Source organism: Enhydra lutris, unplaced genomic scaffold (genome assembly GCF_002288905.1).
Source record: "Enhydra lutris kenyoni isolate GAN:26980312 unplaced genomic scaffold, ASM228890v2 scaffoldscaffold5, whole genome shotgun sequence".
In the NCBI taxonomy this organism is placed as follows: Eukaryota; Metazoa; Chordata; class Mammalia; order Carnivora; family Mustelidae; genus Enhydra; species Enhydra lutris.
The window spans coordinates 23,961,134-23,986,719 of NW_019154089.1; the positions used below are offsets into that span (position 1 = coordinate 23,961,134).

The 25,586-nt window shown below is 34.8% G+C and overlaps 1 pseudogene; it reads left to right on the forward strand.

Annotated features, from left to right (window-relative positions):
- Positions 1-6,028: 6,028 nt before the first annotated feature.
- On the forward strand, positions 6,029-7,309 carry LOC111141091 (annotated as a pseudogene).
- The last annotated feature ends 18,277 nt before the right edge of the window (positions 7,310-25,586 follow it).

Below are 25,586 nucleotides of genomic sequence, written 5' to 3' on the forward strand. Positions count from 1 at the left end.
TCATTCTGTTGTTTGTTTGCCATTTTTCTGTTTCATTAATGAGGAGTATATATATCACAAAGTCCCAGGCTGTGATTCAGGGAACCCAGAATTTAGTCCTTCTTACAAATATGAGACCTGGGGAAAATCACTTCACTTTTTGAATGCCAGTTTTCTCATCTAGAAAAGCCTACAATCTCTTCAACAAATTGTGTTGGGAAAATTGGACAGCCACATGCAGAAAAATGAAACAACCATTTCCTTACAACACACACACAAGTAGACTCAAAATGGATGAAAGACCTCAATGTGAGACAGGAATCCATCAAAATCCTTGAAGAGAACACAGGCAGCAACCTCTTCGACCTCAGCCACAGCAACTTCTTCCTAGAAACATCACCAAATGCAAGGGAAGCAAGGGCAAAAATGAACTATTGGGACTTCATCAAGATCAAAAGCTTTTGCACAGCAAAGGAAACAGTCAACAAAACCAAAAGACAACTGACAGATCGGAGAAGATATTTGCAAATGACATGTCAGATAAAGGGCTAGTATCCAAGATCTATAAAGAACTTATCAAACTCAACACCCAAAGAACAAATAATCCAATCAAGAAATGGGCAGAAGTCATGAACAGACATTTCTGCAAAGAAGACATCCAGATGGCCAACAGACACATGAAAAAGTGCTCCACATCACTCGACATCAGGGAAATACAAATCAAAATCACAATGAGATACCACCCCACACCAGTCAGAATGGCTAAAATTAACAAGTCAGGAAATGACAGATGCTGGCGAGGTTGTGGAGAAAGGGGAACCCTCCCACACTGTTGGTCGGAATGCAAGACGGTGTAGCCACTCTGGAAAACAGTATGGAGCTTCCTCAAAAAGTTGAAAATTGAGCTACCCTCAATTTTCGCACTACTGTGTATTTATCCTAAAGATACAAATGTAGTGATCCAAAGGGCATGTGCACCCTAATGTTTATAGCAGCAAAGTCCATAATAGCCAAACTATGGAAAGAACCTAGGTGTCCATCAAGAGATGAGTGGATAAAGAAGATGTGGTATACAATGGAATACTATGCAGCCATCAAAAGAAAAGAAATTTTGCCATTTGCAACCATGTGGGTGGAACTAGAGGGTATTATGCTGAGTGAAATAAGTCAATCAGAAAAAGACAAATATCATATGATCTCCCTGATATGAGGGATTTGAGAGGCAGAGTGGGGGGTTTGGGGGGTAGGGAAGGAAAAAATGAAACAAGATGGGATTGGGAGGGAGTCAAACCATAAGAGACTCTAAATCTCACAGAACAAACTGAGGGTTGCTGGGGAGAGGGGGGTTATGGAGACAGTGGCTGGATTATGGACATTGGGGAGGGTGTGTGATATGGTGAGTGCTGTGAAGAAGTGTGTAAGCCTGACGATTCACAGACCTGTACCACTGGGGTAAATAATACATTATATGTTAATAAAATAATTAATAAAAAATAACAAAAATAAAAATAATAATTTTGCTGCAAGTTTATAAATAAAGGAAACAAAAGCATACAGGGGAGTCTATTCTTTCAAGATGGTGGGCAGTAAATACAGGGAGAGTAAAGTTGGTAAATAGGCATAGAACACTTTTATAAAAATTTACTTTTCAAGTTAACAGTATTTTTATGTGTTATTTTAATTCACTTTTATAACAGTGCCAATACTACTATTTCTAATTTATAAATGCATAAATGGAAGCTCATGACATAATGGCTTTAAGATACATTTCTTCTCTGAATATACCCTGATGCATCAATGTTGCTCTACAATAGCCAAGAATTAAAGATATTTTCTAAATGTGGTCTCATCAGTGCAGAAGCAAGTGACTCTACCAGGTCCATTGATTTTAAGACTAACACATCTGATAATTTGTTCTAGAGTGAAGAGTGTGGTGGGGGTGGGAAGAGGCAGAGATCAAAGAAGTTGAGTATGTGGGGGAATGAGCAGCTAAGCCTGCCTAGAAGAGTCAATGATAGCTTCAGAGAGGAAATAAGGTTGGCTTGAAATGAGGTTTGAAAGGCAAGGTATAATATTCTGGGGAGACAAACAATGGGGTTTTCATTCTAGGCACAGGGAGTAACACAACCAGAAACACTGTCTGTTTTGGCATGCTTTCATACCGCATAGAATTATAAGGACAGGAACAAAGGGACAAATGGGAATGAGATCAGAAAGGTAGATAGAAGAATGACCATTATTATCTCGGGGATTTGGATATGATTCCACAGGCAATTGATCAACAAAATAATAACACATTTTATGTCCAGGAAAATATCTGTGTATTCAGTATAAGTTAAAAAGGAATAAAATCATATATAATAGAGATGCTTTTAGCTAAAATAAAATATCCACAAAAGTATCAGTAGCTTTTAAGTTAAAAAGCCAGTTTGTTACTTTTGTAATTTTTACTCCTTGTCACAAACATGGTCACACACTTTTGTGAAAAAGAATGGTCTTTTTCATTAAGTTATGTGTGATATAGAAGAGTTAACAGGTGCCTAATATGAGTGCTTGTGGTTAGGATCACTTTCAAATTTATTTTGGCATAATATTTCCAGCAAAAAATTCTAAGTCAGTTAATTAAAAAAAAATGTCAAACTTCTATTAGAGGCCATTTATTGCAGGCTGTATACTATGATTTCTTTGCTTCCAATTTCTTGTCAAACGAAAAGTCATATCTTAGTTACTCCCGAACAATTTTTAGTTTTAGCTTCTATAGTACAGATGTCTACCGCATATTCTAAAATTGGGATCCCTACTGAGAACAACAGGAAACCATGGTAAGGAAAGAAAATACACAACAATATGCATGAAAAGAGAATTTTTTCTCTCTTAGTTTTAATGTTCTTTAAGACAGTATGCTGATTTCCTCTGATGTGAGAACATTCCTCAAAGACACTAAATTTAGAGTCTTTAAACAATATTCTGTTCTATGAAATTCTTATAAAACACTCACTGTTGAGATTTTAAAAGTATGGGTTAATAAGTAGTTTCAGACAATAACAGAACAAAGCTACTTATTTTATATTTGGAATATGAGACTAAAATGTTTTTGTTCAATCCAATGTTAGGGATTACACTGTTTTTTTTTTTGTTTGTTTTTTTACTTGATAGAAGTATAATTTATAGCATCTGTATGTAGATTAATTGTGATTATTTCATGTTTTATTGTCAAATTTCCTTGGCTAATAAAGCCATAGATAATGAAGCTGGCAGAAGAGATCATTTTCTAGAGTTTTCAAGGTCAATATGTCAATTAAGATCTCTGGGCTAATTCATTAGTACTGGAAAAAAATGAACATGCTGAGCAACAGGAGATTGCAAGTCTGGGATATCAAACATCTGTATTGACTTATGACGGCCTCAAGTCCTCTCTTTTGTGAAGTGATTTAGAGAGGCAAATTACTTTTTCACTAATTTGACAAAGATGAGACTTTTTAAAACTTCATAATATAGGTTCAAAGATGCAGCATCATATAAATCAGTGAACCATGATACGTATATTAACCAAATTCTCCAAGTACATAAGTTTTCCATGTCATTTAGAAACAGCATGATTTTGTTTCGATTAATTCATTTGACAAAGATTTATAATTTACTGAATATGTACTCTGCACAAATTCTATGTTAGCCATGTGGGAGGAGGGAAAAAGACGTATCCACTGTCTTCAGTCTCAAATACCCTACAGAGATAGATATTAAACAATTGGGTACACAGTTGTTAATTATAGCTGCCACAAGTCTCACAAAGGTAAAGTTATGCAAGATGTGAGAGCCTACAATTGTTATCATATAGTAGCTTCAAAATGAGAAAAATATGGCCTGAACATATTCATGGACTATATAGACATTAATTTTATAATTAAATATAACTGAATAAGGATTTAATGAGAACCTAATGTATTCCATTCATTCTGTGGGGGTTTAGGATATAAGGAAGTCATATATTGTAATTGGGGAAACAGACATAGGCACAGCAAACTGCTAAAAGCTATAGATAAAAGAGTGGCTAGAGGTTAAAAAATGCTTTGGAGAGATGACTCATTCATTCATTTATTAAAATATTTGTTGAATACTTACCATTTTTCCAACATTGTGGTTGGTGTTAGGGATATATGTCAATAAAACATAACCCCAGTCCGTAAAGGACTCACTTTCTAGAGCAGTTTTCTAAACAGGACTCACTTTCTAGAGCAGTGGTCTAAACCAGGGTGGTTCTACCCTCAGGGGACATATGGCAAAGTTTGTAGATATTTTTCTTTGTCACACTGGGGAGGGGACACTACCTTCATCTACTAGGTAGAGGCCAGAGGTACTATTACACATCCTACAATAAAAGGAAGAGTAGCCCCCATGAAAAATAATTAAACATCCCAAAATACCAATATTGCTAAGACAGGTAAACCCTTTAGAGTCACAGAGAAATAAGTAATCAATTACAATTCAGTAGTATTAGTGATGAATGGGGATATGCTTTAAAAGACTGAGGAAAGTAAAGGATAGACTATGACATGTCAAGGAGAGTAGGCAAGAAAAATCATTTCATTTCACTTGGTACACTATTATTGCAAATTATGGTGAGATACTGGGAAAAGGATAGAAAGATTAATAAAGAATAGATATGAGAGAGTATTTGAGAGATAAAATAATTATTAAGTTATTCAGCAATTATATGATGAAAGTTTGGGAGGAGAAAGAGTTGAAGCAGATGAAAGAGCCAAGGATTTCCTTAAAATTTGTTTCATTTGGGTGGTGTTAATGTTCACATACACTGGAATGAAGGAAAAAGAACAAGCTTTGAAAGATATTAATAATGATAACAAAAAATAATATTTACATGTTATATGTCAGACAGTGTGCTAGTCACAGCAAACTATTAAATTTGTCATAACCCTTGATAGGGAGATAGAACTATTTAAATAGGTACTGTTACCCCTAGTTTTTAAGATAGGATAAGAGAGATTAAATAAATTATTCAAGGTCACATCACTCATTAGAGGCAATATCCAGACTCCAACTGAGATTTACCTTCTAAAGCCAATGCTGTCAACCTCTATGCTCTATATGATAAGAACAGACTATAGACAATCCAGGTGGAATTTTCACAGTTTGGATCCAATTTGCCTAAGTTCTTCAAAAAGCAAAACCTGGCATAAAAGCTTGTATACTACCAGTTTATTAGGAAGGACAATTCCAGAGAAGCAGAAGTGAAGAGAAATTTGTGTGAGTCAAGGATGTACAGAGAACAAATATTCAGTATTAAGTTAAACACACTTGATCTCTTGATTGTAGGACAGTCTTCTAAGAGGGCATTTGAACTATCATATTTCAGAATAGTCCATGTGGAAGATGAAAGGGAGAATACTCACCAACTCTCAGCAACATTAAATATTTGTTCCAAAAGCTTTAGCTCCCTGCCTTTCCTAGGTTGCTCATGCAAAGATACCAAGTGGGCCTCAGTGGCAAGAGAGATGTCTTATGGCAGGATGCAAGAAAGATTCAGGTGCAAGAAAGAAAAGGCACTGATGAGTTGTTGGTTACACAATCACAAGGAAGCTAATGCAAAATAAGAGACCAAGTTCCTGAGACAAGTACAATTGGGAACTATGCAATGGTATGTAAGAAATAGCTGATATATCTGTTCTCTAAATATTATCAGCTTTGTTGTTCTCTTATGTTATTTCCCCTTCTGGTGTCTTAATTTCTACAAAATGGAGAAAGCCACAGTACCTGTCAAGGAGTGCTGTGGGGATTAAAAGGTTTTAATATTATCAATCATTTAAAACAGTAACAATATAAGCATCAAATGCACTTATCATTTGTTATTGACATCATCACCATCATTGTTGTTGAGAAGGAGAAGATCACCCCCTTAATATCCAGGAACTGGCTGACACTAACACCAAAGCCTGGGTACTGTTAGAAGCTGGCCTGGCACTCATGGCTAAGAATATAATGTTCTCTTATTGAATATAAACAATCTAACTGAAAACATGAGGATCCAACAATGTCACTTTGTGACCATGTTGAGGTGAGACAAAAAACAAAACCTTCATTTATCAAATAGGGAGTACGATAGTCCGTATTCAAAAGAGTATTTGAGAAAATGGGTAAAATAGAAGACAGATTACATTGGGCAAATTGATGAGTAGGAGATGGGGAATTCAGTTATTTTTAAAGTATAAATGTGAATGGGACAGAGATGGAGATTTAACTTGGGGAAATGTAAGGTTGCAGGAGAGATTACTTAACAACAGGGAAAAGTAAACATTTTAGTTTGCTTTAAGAAAGGGTCCATGGGAAAGATGTGTTTGAAGATCCAAGAGAGTGAGGAGACATTTGATGAATGAAGTTCCTAGAGTACATAGAAGAAAGAGATATCAAGAACATAGTTGGAGAACTAACCCTGAAAAGGAAAAGGTATTTCATTTCTGAAATTGGAGGAGAAAGGGAGATAAATAGTATTGCCCAATGTGAAGGATCTGTGATAGATGCTAAAGGGAGAAGGCAGTAAGAAATTTTATCACTGATGACTTGTTTTCTCAGTCAGGAAATAATCCAAGACATCTGTTGAGGGTACGGGTTGGTAGCTTGGTAACACTGGAACAGCCACAACAAAAAGAGAACTGGAACCAATAGAAAGGAAAGAACAAGGTATCAGGCACTATTAAGAATCCAGGTAACACTTCCTTTCATGGGTGGCAGTGAGAGTGGATAGTGCACCCTGAAGGCTTCAGGCACATTGTGAGAGTACAAGGTGGTGTGGTAATGCCTGCCCACCTCCAAAAGGCACACTCCTATCCTCTATCCAGGTGAATCTTTGCTCCTAATCATGGCATTGCCAAGTTTCACTTCTGGTACTTTGCATCTCAGCTGAAGACTGAAGTCTACAGGGAAAACTGTCTACAAATTGTCTACCTGTGGACAGGTGTTGAAGAAATCCACTTTATGGGTGAAGAACTTCAGCACCTGACTATGCTATGACTCTGGAAGTGGCAACACAACATGTACTGAGAGGACCAGGACCTGACCACTGCAGGAAGTGTCTCCCAGTGCTGACACATGGATGAATGGCACTGTGTCTGGGCCCACTCAATCCAGATCATGATGGTGGAGGAGACTGCAGCCAGCAAGTGCCCGCTGGCAGCCAAGCAATTCCATGACTCCAAGATCAAATTTCCACTGTCCTGCCCGGTCCTGAGCTGCCAGCAAGCCACGCTTCACCAGCAAGAGGCCCAACACCTTCTTTTACATGCAGAGCCTCCCAGTCCTAGGTCTGCCCAAATAAACTCCTTGGGAAAACCAGGGAAAAAGAGAGAGAGAGAGAGAAAGAGAGAATGCAGTTAAGTCAAAAGACTCTATATTCATAACCTTAATGGTCCTGATCAGTGAGGCTATGTAATGCTTCTCTAGAAGTCCTCAGCAGCTGAGATGAGAAAAAGACAAATCAAATGCTTGGACTGATTCCTTTTCTCAGTGGCAAGTTTTCTGTGGTGTAAGGTTAATTAAGAGGAACAAAAGAATAAAAAATCTAAAGAGAGCCCAGTTGAAATAAGCAATGACTATGTCTGGACTTGATAACAGGTAAGCAAAGCCAGCTACAGACTGACTCATTAATGGAAGTCAAAGTTCTAGGTCACTGGAGGTGCAGGATGGGGTAAGTAGGTGGAGATGCAGAGGAGAGGAAGAATGATGGCTAGGGTAGGTAGCAGTGCCACTGAGGGAACTGGAAGGTTAGAAGGATACAGGGTTTCAGATAATAAGTTTAAGATTTTGGAAACTGAAGAGTTGTAAAGGATAGTGAGATGCATACAATACTCTAGAAATTTGTCCTTGAAGTTGGGCAGGGGTGTGGAGAGAAGTATCAGAGAAAAGTTCCAAGACCCTCACTGCTATAAAAGGTATTAAATATTAATGAGACAAATTTTGAAAAAATTACCAAATATTAGTTACTCTATTATCTCAGGGAATGTAAGATTCCTAGTACACTAGGAAGAAGTGTAAAGAAAGAAGTGTAAGAAGTGTAAAGAAAGAAGAAAGAAGAAAGAAAGAAGAAAAAGAAAACACCTTTAATGTTTCATATTATAATTCAGAAAATTTACACTACTGTACGATAAGTTTCATTAAGCTGCAGTGAGAATTATTTTTACAGAATGCTTATATGCTACACATAGACATTACGAATAAATTTGCTGGTATCTACTGATACAACTTTAAAACATATTCAAAGGATTTAAGAAGCTACATTGTTAAAAGAACAGTATATAATTCTTATGCCACTTTTCTATGTATGAAATTCCTTTTTTTTTATTTTTAAGATTTTATTTATTAATCAGAGAGAAGGGGAGGGGGAAAGAGAGAGAGAGAGGGAGGCAGAGGGAGAAACAGGTTTCCAGCTGAGCAAGGAGCCTGATGTGGGACTTGATCCCAGGACCCTGGAATCATGACCTGAGACAAAGGCAGCTGCTTAACCGATTGAGCCACACAGGCATCCCTGTGTATCAATTTCTTAATAGGAAAAGTAACTGGACAAATCTAGTGACCCTAGTAAATATTTGGTACTTAAACTGAAGCTTTACTTAGCCCTGAAAAGAAATTCAGTATTCTCACTCTTGGTGAAATCTTAAAGAATGACTCATTACACCTAACTGTTCCTCCAAAATGTCTGGCTGTTAGAGGTGACTTAGTAGGGCAGAAAATAAAACATACCCATATTTTACTTGCTATAAAGAAGACTGTAAACTGTAATTATGAAATATTAAATCCCATTTCCACAGAAAAAAGTTACCTGATTACATCCCTGAAAAAATACATATGTCTTAATTCTTAACATCTTAATTTTGCTACATTTAGTAAGACCTTATTTTAAGGTTTGCCTTTTTCCTGATGCTGATCATCATACTAGGAGAATAATCAGAAACCACTAAGAGAAGATGGCAAAGAAATGCCATAAAAAAATACTTAAATAGGATATATTGGGGAAAAAAAAACTTGTGTCATCTAGGCAGTCTTATTTGATATGTAGAATATCTTTTACAAAAATTAGGTGATTTTTAGGTGGTGTTTACAACTAAAAGATAGAAAAAGTCAACATGCTTTTAATTTAACTTTTCTTCTGGAATCCTCAGGCAATGTTATAGCTGATTATAATTGACTCATTTAACTCATCTGAATTAATTTTTAATAAGCTATCAAAAGATGGACCAATTTTCTCTAGTTTCTCTTGGGAATTGGAGATAATTAAATGAAGGTGCAATCCTTACTTCTAAGGATATTTTTTGGTTAATTTTTGAGGCTTCTTCCTTCTAATTTTCCTTGGGTCTGTATACCATTCTGATCCTAACTCCACCATGGGTGATTAAGAGTTCTACTTGTACATATTTCACTATCAAATATGAATAACTCTTATGTCACAGTTATGATTTACCTGCAAAGCCAAGAACTTTGTCAGTCATTACCTAGCATTATACTGTTTTATTCACAAACAATTCACTTATTGATTTCATATGTAAGTAATGTTTTATGTTCTTAGCAATTAGATTTCAATCCTGAAATCCTTACTCTTATCTCTCAATTTCCACATATCTATTGGGATAATCAAAAATTATGAATAGGCCATATATGAGTATCTACAATTCTGCATGCAATAATAAGAGCCACTAATCACATGCAGCTATTGAGCCCTTGAAGTGTGTCACTAGTCTGAATTGAGATGTGCTGTAAGTTTAAAATACAAAGCAGATATAGATGTCTTAGAACAAAAAAGGTAAAATATCTCACTAACTTTTATATGGATTAGATGTTGAAATGGTGATATGTTAATATATTTGCTAAAATAAAACATATTAAAATAATTTTATCAATTATAGTATAATGGTATGGCTATAAAAACTTAAAAATTACATATATGATTGACATTTCCATTTCCCATTACAATTTTATCGGGCAGTACTGCCCTAGCACAAAGATCAAAATTAGTACACTCAGTAAATGTATCCTACAAAAGAATGCAGGTATAGAGAATATTATAGGAAACCCTATTATCCGCCCCACCATTTCTCATGGGTTTTGCTCATTCTTCCTCTTTGAAAGTAACCAAGATTTTAAAACAGCTGTTTAAAGGTATGAATGGACAAGAACCAAGTTTTAAAGTGTTTCAGAGTACAATCCAATAATTATATAGTATTTCTATTGCTTACAACATAATGTGTTACTATGTAGAAATAACATTCAAAATAGCTGATGGAGTATGAAGTTTAATAGAAACTCTGTATCTCCTAACTCTAGCATTCTTTACACATTAAAATGGTTATGTAAAAGCAGACCAAAAAAAAAAAAAAAAAAACCACACAACAACAACAAAAAACTCTGGCTACTCATATAGTTACTCTTTTGGTGACAAATGTGCAATGATTCCTCATGCAACATTTTATAAGTACCCCACTGCTGTAAATGATTCAGCACACTCTGGCCATGAATAATTCATAGGGGAAGAACCAAATACCAAATTTGTTGGGTTATGTGATGTTTACAGTAGCTTTTAAAACTTATCTGCAGAGGGGCGCCTGGGTGGTTCTGTGGGTTAAAGCCTCTGCCTTTGGCTCAGGTCATGATCCCAGGGTTCTGGGATAGAGCCCTGCACCGGGCTCTCTGCTCAGCAGGGAGCCTGTTTCCTCCTCTCTCTCTCTCTCTCTGCCTGCCTCTCTGCCTGCTTGTGATCTCTGTCTGTCAAATAAATAAATAAAATCTTTAAAAATAACTAAATAAAAATTAAAACTTATCTGCAGACTTATTCCCATTGCTCCATTTCTTATCATTATCTTTGTGGGAGGACAATTACCATGATGGACATAAAACCTGAAACAGTTAAATAATACTGCAAAATGCTCCATAAAATTTAAGCGCAACATGGAATAATTTCTCCATTTCTCTAAGTATGATGACTAACCTTGGGATTCATGGAAACATCAAACCTCTGTTTTAAATAGGGATTTTTTTGAAAGTATGACAATTTTAGCTTTGTAACTACAGATGGCATATAATGATTTAGAAATTATTGACTTTTGTCAACTCTTTTTCTTATTTCTTCCTCTCATTTTTATTTTCTTTAAATCATCAATAGTATTCTTTTAAAATCATCAAAGAATCAATATTCCTTATAACAAGTTACAAAAAAACAAAGTGAAAATATTTTATTTCTTTTGATTTTTTAAAGATTTTTTAAAGATTTATTAATATGTATTTATGTTTTATGTATTTAAAGATGTATGTAATAAATAATTACATAAATAATAAATAATAAATAAAGATTTATGTAATAAGTTACAAAAAAACAAAGTGAAGATATTTTATTTCTTTTGATTTTTTTGAAGATTTATTAATATGAGAAAGGGAGCAAGACAGTAGGGGGAGGGGTAATAGGAGAGGGACAAAGAGAACCTCAAGCAGAATCCCATGGAGACCCCACATGGAGCTTGATCTCACAACCCTGAGATCGTGACCTGAGCTGGAACCAAGAGTCAGTCACTCAATTGAGCCACTCAGGCTCCCCTCTTTTTTTATTTATAATATAATAATATCAGGTTTAAAATATAATCTTCAATGTCTAAATGTCAATGAGGAATTACCACTTCCAAAACTAATTTCTTACTTACTCCTAAAGCTATGAGGATCTAAAACTTTTTTTTAATACCTATGTGGATTTATCTTATCTGTAATTCATACCTACTGATATTAATTTACATTAGAACTACAAAGAACAAGTATAATCTCTCTTCCATGTAAAGTGAAGTACTTTCTTAACATTTTTTAGCACTTTATATTATTTTTGTAGGTAATCTCACTCACAATCATATATATATTATATATACATAGCTTAAAACATTTCTTTCTGTGCTCTAGTTCCATTCAACTTTCCATTTTTTTTCTCCATTTAGCACAGGCATACTAAATTTAGCAGTCTTTAGAGCATCTCAAACTCCATGCACTGAAAATGAGATCTCTATGTCCAAATTTGATGAGTGACTTTACTCAAAATGGAATCATTCTTAGATCAGCTTCTTCTTCACTTCCCATATCCCATCAGTCACCATGTCTTATCAACCTCATCCCTAAGTATTTGCTAAAACCCAGGATTTCTTCCCAGCAATCTCCTCAATTCTCTGGATTAACTTCTATTATCTCTCACCCAGATGGAGGTAATGGCTTTCTAAATGGTCTCCCTGCATCCATTCTTGATAACCTCTGCTCATCTCTGAGCAATCAAAGTGTTTACTTAAATATATAAAGAAGATGAAGTAACTCCTTGCTCAAATTTTTTGCATTGCCATTTCTAGTTATTTAGTGAAAGCTCAGAAGACTTAGTAGTGGTCAACCACTGGCTACAAATTCTGGGTTCTGCTTACCATACCCTTGCTTAATTAATTACTCCTCACAGTTCAGATATCAGGAAAAAGAATTTTGCCCAAGAAAGCCTTCACTAACTTCACTGAGCACTGTCCATTCCCTCATTACAATTTACTCATCATACCATGTATCTCAACTTCATGATGTTTAATATTATGATTTCATATTAATTCTGAAAGAAAGAATAAAACAGTACATTAAAATTAACCTTTAAAATACTTAAAATGTTTATGTCTAGATCCAAACTGTAGCCACTGGTATATATTCATATTTAACATGATTCAGGGAAACAACAACAAGAATTCAAAGATTAATTACACACCCAAATCTAAAAAAGCACAGGCATACTAAACCACTATAACTCTAAGCAGCAGAGAAAAGTTACACCCTTAGCCTATAAAATACTATAATCTGTATGGAGAAAAGCAATACTTATTTTCAAGACTACCATTATAATATAGTTGCGAGTGAAGGAAAGACCATGACCCTAAAAATAGTCAGAAAAATAATATGTAATACAGTCTTTGCTATATCAGAAGCTCTATTAGGCAACCAGATCTGCTTCTGCTTGTAGGGTAGTTCACTATAGATAATGTGAGAGGACTGCCTTAGGGAATGTCACAATTTCCCCATGAAGCCATTTTCATAAACAGATGTTTCAGTTGGATGGAAATTAAAAAACAAAAGCAAAGAAAAATGGCACTTTCTCAGTGGACACTTTCTCAGATGGGCACTAATACATTCATTTTAAACACAGAATAATCTGGGAAACCATCAAAATAATCATCTGTTAGAATGGTCTTAAAGGGGTACACTTTCATATAGCCAAACTTCAGAGGTGACCCAACAGAATCTGAGAATGGGAGTGGCAGATGGCTCCTGGAGACTACATTTTAAATAACTTTGTTCTAACCTGTGGGTATATAAGAAGTTGTAAGAAGGAAAAAAGAAACAGAGATAAACTGGCATTTCCTGCATTTATTGTGACACAATGAAGGATTTAAGTTATTCTTTAAAAGTTCTTATATAGGCTTACACACATTATAAATTTTATTTTATTTAGATTTTATTTATTTATTTATTTGTCAGAGAGAGAGAGAGAGAGACAGCAACACAAATGAGCACAAGCAGGAAGAGCAGCAGGCAGAGGGAGAAGCAGGCTCCCTGCTGATCAGGGAGCCCGGATGCCCATGGGATCATGACCTGAGTCAAATACAGATGCTTAATGACTGAGCCACCCAGGCACCCCACATTATAAATTTCACAATAAAGTGCACAATTTGCCTAAATTTGTCCACGGCATTGCATTTTTCTTAAGCAAGAGACTATGTCATAGAACATGGTCACTCAGAGTTATGAAAAGCTCCCACTTGTTGAAATGAACTGTGAGTGGACGGAAACAGAGTCTTCTTTATTGTACTACTCCACTTATTTTGATATCAATTCCTAGTTAATATTTTAGAAATTTTACATATTACAAATCTGGTGCCCAGAATCTTTTCTTTCCCTTATAAATTAAAAAACTGGTTTAACAAAAGCTGTAAATATCTATTAATGGGCTGAATTTTGTCTCTCCAGAATTCTTATGTTGAAGTTCTGGCCCCCAGTGAAACTATTTAGAGTTGGGGTCTTTAAGGAGGTAATTAAGGCTTAATGAGGTCATAGGGTGAGCCCTAATCCAATAGGACTAGTCTCCTTTTAAGAAGAGAAAACTGTCTCTCCCTGTCAACAAGAAGATGCCGTGTGAAGACTCAATGAGAAGGTGGCCCTCTGAAAAACCAGAATAGGCCTCACAAGAAACCAAATTTGCCAACAACCTGATCTTGGATTTCTAGCCTCCAGAACTGTGAAAGAATGAATTTCTATTGTTTAAACCACCAAGCCTGTGATATTTTGTTATGATAGTCCCATCTGACTCATACACTCTGGTGTCTTTGGAGGACCTTAATTCTTTGGTTTGTTGGTTTGGTTTGTTTGGTTTTGGAACAGGCCTATGATAATTTGGACAAATACATAGTTTTGAACATACCTATGACTATAACTACATAAACATTTTTATGTGTCAAAATTATTTTCACCCCCCGAAAGTTTTGTGTCATCTCGATTTCATGTTGAATGAATGTTTGATACATTATCAAAATACAATAGCAAATCTGAAATTCTAGAAAACATTTGACAATAGCAGCTTACCTTAGACTACCTCCCCATTAATTAATAATGACTTGTCCCTAGCAATACCACTATAATCATGTTATGTAGCTTGGACAAGGTCAAGCTTTGGAAATGATGTTTTTAGCAAAAAGAGTAAAGTGGCTGGGTGCCTGGGTGGCTCAGTGGGTTAAGCCTCTGTCTTCGGCTCAGGTCATGATCCCAGGGTCCTGGGATCAAGGCCCACATCAGGCTCTCTGCTCAGTGGGGAGCCTGTTTCCCCCTCTCTCTCTCTCTCTCTGCCTGTCTCTCTGCCTATTTGTGATCTCTCTCTCTCTCTCTCTCTCTGTCAAATAAATAAATAAATAAATAATCTTTAAAAAAAAAAGAGTAAAGTGGCTACTAGCTCAAAAATTGGGTAAGAAAATGTTACTTAATTTTTTTTTATTGAAAGAATGCTTATAATCTTCATAAAACCTTTAAGTCCCAGTAGCTCTTACAACTGAATATGGATACTGAAAAAAAAAAATACGAAAAAGCAATTAAAAAATGAGGCAAATTATATAAATATGCAATTAAGAAACAAAATTCAGAATGAATAATACATTTGTCTTGAAAGTTCTTTTCTGGGGCATCTGGGTAGCTCAGTCAGTTAAGCATTTGCCTTTGGCTCAGGTCATTATCTCAGGGTCCTGAGATTGAGCCCATCTAGGGCTCACTGCTCAGCAGGGAGTCTGGTTCTTCCTCTCCCTCTCCTGCTCCCCTTACTTGTGCTCTCTCTTTCTGCCCCTATTTCTGTCAAATAAATAAATAAAATCTTAAAAAAAATAAAAGTTCTTTTCTCACTTACTAGACATATAATGCAAATTAAAATATAATATGATTTTTGTCTATCTAGTGAGCATTTTGTTTTTTAATTTAGCCTTTATTTTTTAGAGCCATTCTGGATTCACAGCAAAATAGAGAGGAAGATACAGGAATCTCCTATTTACATGATGGCTCCCCACACATACACCCTTCTCCTTTATCAGCATTCCCCTATGAAATGATACATTTGTTACAAATGGTGAACCTACATGGAAGCATCACAATCACCCAAAGTGTACAGTTCACACTGCAGCTCACTCTTACTGAAATATTCTATGGGTTTGAATAAATGTGTAATGAGGTATATCCATCATTACACTGCCCTAAAAATCCTCTGTGATCTTCCTATTCTTCCCTTCCCTCCCCAAAATGTCTGGCAACCGCCCATCATTTTATTGCCTACAAAATTTTGTTTTTTCCACAATGTCATATAGTTGGAACCATACAGTATATATAACTTTGTCAGATTGGCTTTTTTCACTTAGTAACAGGTATGTATATCTCTTCCATGTCTTTTTATGGCCTGATAACTTCTTTTTTTAAGTGCTGAATAATACTCTACTGTCTAGATGTGCAGCATTTGTTTAGTCATTCACACAGAAGGACATTAAAAGGTTGCTTTCAAGTTTTGCTGAATTCTCTGTAAAATTACTACAAACATCCATGTGAAGGTTTTTGTGTGGATGTAACACTTTCACATAAACTTTCAATTCCTTTGGGTAAATACCAAGTAGTCATCCTTAGTTTTGTAAGGAAACAACCACATTTTCTTCCACAGTGGCTGCATCCTTTTGCATTCCAGCCAACAATGAATGAGAATTCCCATTGCTCCACATTCTTACTGGAGTTTGGTGTTGTCCATAATTTTGGATTTTGTCCATTCTAATAGGTATATAGCAATACATCATTGTTTTTCATCTGTAATCCCTGATGATATATGATGTGAAGAAGCATCTTTTCATATGCTGATTTGCCATCTATATATATTCTCTGGTGAGGTGTCTCTTAAGGTCTTTGATCCATTTTTTAATGAGTTGTCTTCTTATTGTTGATATTTAAGTGTTCTTTGTATATTTTAGGCAACAGTTGTTCATCAAATAAGTCTTTTGTAAGCATTTTCTCTGTTTGGCTTGTCTTTTCATTCTCTTGACATTATCTTTCACAGAGCAAAAAGTTTTAATTTTAATCTACTTTGTCATTTATTTCTTTCATGGATTGTGCCTTTAGTGTTGTATCATTATCAGTTAGCAGTTAAGGTTGATTTTTATATATGCATATATATTAAAATGATCTAATTTATAAAGATTAATGTATATAAATACTTACAATTCTCTTTTAAAATGGAAAAGAAAAAGAACAACATACCCAAATTCTTTGGAAATTTTAAATAAATTACAGCATATTCAAAGACTGAAATCCCATGTATTCATTAAAATGATCCTGAGAATATTCTATGATTTGGAAATCATCTATGATAAAATTTTAAAATAAAATGCAAAAAAAACAGGGGTGCCTAGGTGGCTCAATTTGTTGAGTGACCAATTCTTCGTCTCAGTGCAGGTCATGATCTCAGGATCATGAGCTCAAGCCCCGTATTGGGATCTGCCCTCAGCATGGAATCTGAGAGAATTTTCCTTCTCCCTCTGCCTCTCTCTTTCTCTCTCTCTTTCTAGTAAATAAATAAATAAATCTTCAAAAAAATGCAAAAACAATATATGATATAAACTCAATTTAAATAAAAATTGTATTTATGCAAAGGTAATAATAAAATATACAAAATGTTTTCTCTGAGTAGAAGATTATGGATGTTTCCAATATTATTTTCTTCCATAATTTCATTTTCAACTTTTCAAATTTTTTAATTATAAAAATACAAAAAAATATTCACCCTTTAAAAAACAGACTTAAGACAAATCTGATAAGATCAACTAATGAGATAGTATTTTTCTAGATTATTATTGGGTTTATATATTGAAATCTCTGAACAATGCTGATGATATTATTGAGATACAAGCTTTAAGTAATCCTCCAGCTTTATCAACTCTATTTTCAGAGAGAAGAAGGAAAACTGAAAATTCTCATTATATTAAATATTTAGTCACTGCAATTCCTTAAATTCTCTGAAACTTCTGTGTCTGACCCATTTTTTTGTTTCAAAATACTTAGACAGGTGTGCCTGGGTGGCTCAGTGGGTTAAAGCCTCTGCCTTCAGCTCAGGTCATGATCCCAGGGTCCTGGGATCGAGCCCCGCATTGGGCTCTCTGCTCAGCAGGGAGCCTGATTCCTCCTCTCTCTCTCTGCCTGCCTCTCTGCCTGCTTGTAATCTGTCTGTGTCAAAAAAATAAATAAAATCTTAAAAAAAAAAAACTTAGACACATAAATTTTGTTTGTTTCAAATACAAACAAATAGAACAAACAAAATATTTTTCAGTAAGTACCAAAATTGGGCAAATTTGATTTAAGCTTCAAAGTTCCCAGGTAGAGGACCTATTCATTTGCTTATAAGTTCTTGAGTGTGTGTGTACAGTGCGTGACATTTTCTAATTTTCTAAGCTTTACAATTCTGTCCTCAACACTAAATGAGTAGATCTTCAAGAGGTAGTTCTTACGGGGTAATAACTACTCTCAGCAAGCCCAATCTTAAAACACATCAACACAAAATTATGTGAATTAAAAAGAAAGATAAAATACAAACACTACACATATCCATATACACATATCCAGTACAGTTCTCTAGAAAGAGTCGTCTTTAATGGATAATGTTTTCTTAAAGTTCAAATAATACATCCCCAAGTTCAAGGTAGATGATATACTAAAATAAATTATCCTTTGTTTCATTCATCTCATTATTTACATTTCAATCTTTTCCAACAGTTAAAATAATTTTTAAAAATTAACTGACAATTCTAATTACATATTGCATAGTTGCCTAATAAGCTAAATAAAACAGACTCAACCTCCCTTTAAGAACAGTACATAAACTCCAGTACTCCCCCACAGCTGAGTTCCCAAGCATCTATATTCTTTCCTTTTAATTTTAACCACACAATGTTGCCTTGTCTTCCTTTACATTTGTTGTGAAATCTTCTGCCACTTTCTTTTCCCTTTCTTGTTGAAGTTGTCAGAGTCTATATTTTCCCTTCAGTATTTCACTCAGTCTTAATGAAAATTAACCTCACAGTCAAAATAAAATGGAGCTTAATGGAAGAAAAGAAGAAGGTAATAAGTTTATAAGAAAACTGATGCCATACTTAGGAAAATCAGTGTCAAAAGCTGTGATCATGTTATCACTTGATGATACAACATCATTAACACAGCTGATGTGAAGTTATCCTGAGTATAAGTAATTGTGTCTGAGAGAACACAGGTGTGAGTGTACATACCACCCACTGGATTTCACTCAGAATCTGTGAAGGTCATATGTTGTCATCACATTTCAGGACCTGACACCAAAATAGCAGCACCTTTGATGATAAAAGATAAAGCCGAAGCATGAACAGAAAACCAATCTCCTTCTTTATAATGCAGAAAACTCACACCGCAAGGCATTTCCATTCTAATAGAAATATACTTCACACATTCTACAGATCAAAAGGTATTTGAATCTCTCATATCTGGCATATGAGGATATTTCATTTCATGTTCCAGACTATTCTCCTTTCTTTCTCCCTCTTCCTCTCCCTTCACTCCCCTTCCCTGTTCTCTCCTCTTTGACTCCCAACCATGTTTCCTTACTAAATCACACCATAAGCAATAAGTTTCAACTTTGCCTTAATCAAATACACATAAACCAATCAAATCGATTAAATGCTTGAGCACCCAAGATTTATAACAGTCTCTGTAGAAAATAAAACTAAGGATACAACATCTATAATACAGCTTACATTTTCAAAGTGGCAATCTTTCCTTCTATTCACCTCTTATCTGGTTATTTTTCACTTGATTATTTTTTGTAAACTTGAAGTTCAGGAAGCCAAAGAAAATCCACAAGAGATTTTAAGGTACCATAATAATCTGGTGTTTCAATTTTAACTTTTCCTAAACAATTTAAAAAACATATAATTAAAAACAAAAATAATCCAAATCTTTCTCTAGTTTTTTGGAATTCAGAAACAGTTGATTCTGGAATAAATTAGTTTGTAAATTATCTTTTATGATTGATTATGATTTAGTAAAAGTTTTATTAGTTTGTATTTAGTATGATCTTTTTTATTTTTTAAAAGCATTATTTCACTGACAGTAATTCTATTAGTGGCGATAACATTCAAGATTTTGAATCCTTCTTCAGTTTCCATTTTCTTACTTATTAGAGTCATGTCTGTCCATTCTTCAAGGCCAAACTATTCCAGACTCCTTTATAAAACTCCCAGGTTATTCTAGATCTGTCACACAGTAGCTAATATATATTTTTGGCTATTCTCATTTGGGAAATAGTCATCACCTATTCTCAACACGTGTGGTTCCCATGAAAATGATTCCATTTGTAGTTATATGCCTGTCATGTGACAAACCTGACCAATAAAAGCCTCACATTTCTCTGCCTGATTGGCTCAAAGATGGATATGTGACCTCATCAGAACCAACTGAGCAGGTTTTACTAAGATTTCTCAGACAGAATTCATCTGCTTTCTTTGCAGTAGTTGGCCTAGTGGTACCCAACTTGCAAACACAAGGAGTATGTCTGTCTGAGAATGGAGCTCATGTGAAAGAGAATCGAGATCTAGGAAGCAAATAGATTGAAGGACATTGTTTGATCCTCTGACTCAAGCAGCTAATGAGTTTGCATGTACGGTTAGAAGTGTCAGTTTCTAGAGACAAAGATTTTGCCTTTTGTTTGAACCAATCCGGGTTAAATTTTCTGTACCCTGCAACCAAAAGTCTTAATTGACACACAGCAGTGATCACTGTCACTTCAGATTTCCTATAGAAATTGAAACTGTAAGAATTGTCATTTATTAATATACAGACTTAAATTATTTAGCATATATTAACAAATGCTTGTTTTTAATCTCTCTGATGGGATTTAATTTCTACAAGGAAAACTTTATAATTAGCCATGTTCTCCTGTATAAAAAGGAAAACTGAGACACCTTAAAATTTTCAAGAGCTTATTTGAGCACACTTTTAATGGAATCACATAGGCAAACCAAGAACAGTTGAAAGCATTGCACCGACAAAAGCTAGGGGCAAGGTTTTTATAGAGAAGACAATGAAGCAAAGCAATTATTTGATTGGTTATAGCTTAAGCAGTTGCCTGCCTTGAAAAAGCCTCAGCATCTGTTTCTGATTGATTGTCATTAGATTTCATTTTCTTGGATTCAGTTGCATTGACTCTGGTGTAGGTTTGGTTTGCTTACATAGATTACTGAGGCATTAGAGCCACCCCAGACTAATGGCCTCCTTCTTTAAATACTTTGACACCAGCATATATTCTCTGTAAGTCTAGGTTTGAAGATGACACATAGGGACAAAAACAAGACTTATTGAAACCAAGTTCTGTTAAGGATATATCTAACCCTATCTCACCTTAACTACGATAATAAGAGAGAGAAGAGAGGTTCACCATGTCAAATATCTTTCCTGTTTAACTATCACATATTATCTAGGAATGAATTTTATCATATTAACAACACAACTGATTAAGAATGAGAGAATTCGGGGCGCCTGGGTGGCTCAGTGGGTTAAGCCTCTGCCTTCGGCTCAGGTCATGATCTCAGGGTCCTGGGATCAAGCTCCGCATCGGGCTCTCTGCTCAGAAGGGAGCCTGCTTCCCTCCATCTCTCTCTGCCTGCCTCTCTGCCTACTTGTGATCTCTGTCAAATAAATAAATAAAATATTAAAAAAAAAAAAAAGAATGAGAGAATTCCCTGACAGGATATTTTATTTATTGTGTTATTTACTGAAGCATAATTATATTATTTTCATGTAAAAAGTGGGTTTCTGATATAATTTCTTAGTACCTTAAGCATCAGAAATCCTTACACCAGTCTAAGGGTTATTTTTGAACCAATCAGGCCAAATATTCCCTCTATATCACCTACTTAATGTTATTCTGTAACTCTGGATATTACAGTCATCATTTATGCCAGTCTGTGTTATGAAGTTACTTCTATGTATTCGGTCTAAATTACTGATTGTATAAACGTCTGTCTGCATCTACCATTTTTTTAAAGTTGACCTCTTAGTTAGAGTCTTTATCATTGGTTTTTACATTTTTCTAATGCTTTTGAACAAATTTCTTTATCTTTCTTTTCTTTTTTTTTTAAGATTTATTTATTTATTTGAGAGAGAGTGAGAGCAGACGGTAGGGGCAGAGGGAGATGGACTGAGAGAATCTCAAGCAGAGTCCCTTCTGAGCACAGAGCCCTACACAGGGTTTAATACTATGACCCTCAGATCATGACCTGAGCCAAAAATCAAGAGTTGGAACATAGGTTCCAATAATAGTTGCACGTATTGCATAGAGCACTGTGTGTCATGCACAAACAATGAATTTTGGAACACTGAAAAAAAATTAAATTTTTTTTTAAAAAAGGGTTGGAACATTCAACCTACTGAGCAACCCAGGTGCCCTTCAAATAAATTTCTATCTCTGTTATTATCACTTAAGATTTTTTCTTCCTAATTAGATGGCTGTGAATGTCATAAAAGGTACTATCTCTCCACCCAAAACCCTCATCGTCTCAGCTCTCTGATTACATGGCAATAGTTTTTCTAACTCTTGCCTCAGTTACTTCAGTGATAGGACTTTATACATAAGCCATGTCATTTAACTGAAAGAACCCTTTCTACCTAGACAATGCAGATCCAACTGAGAGCCAAAAGAACTAGGTATCAACATATTTTGTATTAATTACATTTAGCATTTCCCCCACCTCAAAGTTACAAGTATTTTATTTTTATTTAAATACCATAAGATACATGTTGACCAAAGTCTGGCACTTAAGATGTACCCCCTGACTATGTTGACTAATAAGAAAAACCACTGGCTGATAAAAGTAACGGGCACCATTCATTTTCCCTTCTCAGTTTCTAAATTGTGGCTTTCAACATTAAGTCCTATTATAGGAAGTGTACTAAGTGTTGATCTATTAGCTGAAAAAAGAATTTCCAGGCTGATGATTAGTAATTCAAAAAATAACTAAATTCAACTGAATACAAGTGTCAACATCTAATTAAGAAGGTCATCAACTCAACAAGAATTATGCTACCATCTTCATTGTGTTATTAATAACCTCTCAAGGAGCAGCTCTTCACTCTTCAGGTTCTGCACTGAATCCATGCTTTGAATACAATTCCTAATCCAAGATTAATTCATTTAAACTTTACCTTTCTGTAAAACCTATCAACTTCAAGCAGGCTTTAGTGGGACTATAGGAACTCAGGGGCTCTATAATATCAAAGTGTAACAGTACTGGATTTTAATATAAGAACATTAATATTTTATCAGAACATATGAAAAATCATCTTCCTCACTTGTATTTTGGTTTACCAAATTATTTAATGAAACCATTTCTCCTGAAAATCAATCTGCCACAACGCTTTATTGTACAACCTGTTATATACAAGACCTTAAGTAATAAGAAGTTAAAGTTATAATGGTTACCTCTTTTGAGGAATTTCCATTATTACTTACAAATATTTTGAAAACCCCTAACAACATACAATAAGATAAAATAATAACTTTGGTCAGCTTTCCTAATGTTATGGAATGGAGATGTTGATGAAGGCTGAGAGAATGTTTCAAAAAAAGGAGAATTTGAAATTTTAAAATTAATAAAGAGCATGTTTGGAAGAGAGTGAAATGAAAGCAACTAAAAAGTCATTATAATGAAGAAGTATCAGCACCGCCATCATTACAGAGCAGTCAGGAAACTAACCTTAGCATAACAGTGAGGTGGAAGACACAAAAAATTAAAATATGGACAGGTACTTTAAAAATGCTATTTTGCAGGCAATAGATTCACAGGAATAAAAGCTTTATCAAATCTGATAATTAGTGGGAATTTCTTTAGAAACTCTGAAGTGTAATCTAGTTATCAGTTGTTACTATCATCACTCCTATAATTTGGGAACCAAAATAACAAAATAACAATGCAGTATTAAGTAGCAAGAATTTAGGCAGAAAATCATCAAACAAACTTAGGACTTTAGACAAGGACCATAGTTAAATAGGAAGAGAACTCAAGGTAGGCAAAAAAAAAAAAAAAAAAAAGGCAGATGAAAAGATAGGAGAAATAATAGGATGCTAGAGTTTTAGGAAAACAAAGGGGAGAAAAGGATGTTTCTTCCCCCGTCTTTTTTTCTTGCATGAGAATGTACATTTATGGCTTTATCACAACTGTTATTTTTTTTCACAGTTCTTAATAGACAAGCTAACCTGTAATTACCAAACAATGACTACAGTAGTTCTTCAGATAGCAGGACACTGAAAACACATTTACACTTAACAGGAGGTGATTAGTTGGTGGAATGTGTTAGAAAAGCTGCAAATCCCATACAACAAGTATCAATCCTCTCTTGTTCAGGGGTTATCACTGACTGAAAACATAGTCAATTCATTAAACTTTCTTTCAAGTTCTAAAATTGTTCCAGGTGAGTTATCAGGTGTTTTTCCCATCATATCATCTATAGTGGATTGGCAAAGACACAAAAACACCTGGTCAAATATAACTGAATGAACTGAAGTCTTCCGGGAAAAATTTACTATCAAATGGTCATCTCAACATTAAAAAAAGCGGGGGGTTTGGATTCAAAACTACATTAAAGAAACATTTTTTGAGTTAATTATGTGCCAAACACTGAGGTAAACACAAACGTACATCCCAGCCCATGTAAAACCAAAAACAAACACATTTACTCCAGTCAAGCTTCCATTTAGTAAGAAAATAAACAGCAACAAGCCAAAAACTAGTGATACAATATAAGTGGTAAAACATTCTGAAAAGATAGAAGGGAAAGTGACTATTTTGTAAGGTGAAAAAAGGCAAGTTGATAACTGAGTTGGATCTTGAAAGATAAGGTGGTTTCACTTTTTTTTTTTTCATTGTTTAATTTTTGTTTGTTTTCTTGCTGAAAAGGAGAAGTAGGTAATAGGCAAGAGGGAGCAAGTGTTAAAGTATGGCCAAAAAAAAAAACGGGGCTGATTGTTAATGCTGTTCTACTTGAAATGGTCACTGTATCACCAGTCAGGTTCTCCCATGAAACAACTAATAGGATATAGACAGAATGATTAGATAGATAGGTAGATGATAGGTAGATAGATAGGAATGACAAAAGGAAAGAAGGGGAGGGGAGATTTACTATAGGAAGTGACTCATCCAGTTATATAGGTCTGCAAATCCCATAATCTGCCCTGTACAGACTGGTATAATTCAAGCACAAAGGCCCTTGTATCAGGGGCTCTAATGCCTGAGGATAGGAAAAGATTAACATTCTAGCTCAAGAAGAGAGTGAATTTGTCCTTCCTTTTCCTTTTGTTCCATTCAGGCCCTCAACAGATTGGATAAGGTCCTCTCACATTGGTGGGGGCAGACTTCTTTACTTAGTCTACTGAATCAAATACTAATCTCTTCCAGAAATACCCTCACTGACACACCGAGAAATAATGTTTTACCAGCTATCAGGCATTCTATAACCCAGTTAATAAATAAAACTAACCATAGTCACCATTAGAAAAGTCACCAGACTTTTCACAAATCTACATCTATCTTGTCACTTATGTTCCAGTTTAGATATCGTGATTTAGATATTGAGATTTTCCCTGATGCTTTAATCTAAAGCAAAACCACACCTCCTCTCCAGTCCTATCACATCACTTATTTTACTTTATTTTATTTTCACCCTATTTTTCTTTCACTATAAAACTATGACTTTCTGATTTTTTTGTTACTTGCATATTTATGTATCCTACGTATCTTTCTATTGAAAACATAAATTCCATAAAGCAGGGTCCATATCTTTGTACTCACTGAATATTCTGAAGAACTAACCTACAGATGTATCTTTTATGTGCATGAGAGCAACAGATGAGCACACAAAATTTCAAAAAGCTCATTTAGGAGAGTGATTATTTTAAAAATAAGCAAGCATATAATCCTAAATAGATATCAAAAGCTTAAAGAATGAAAGAAATAATGATTCTC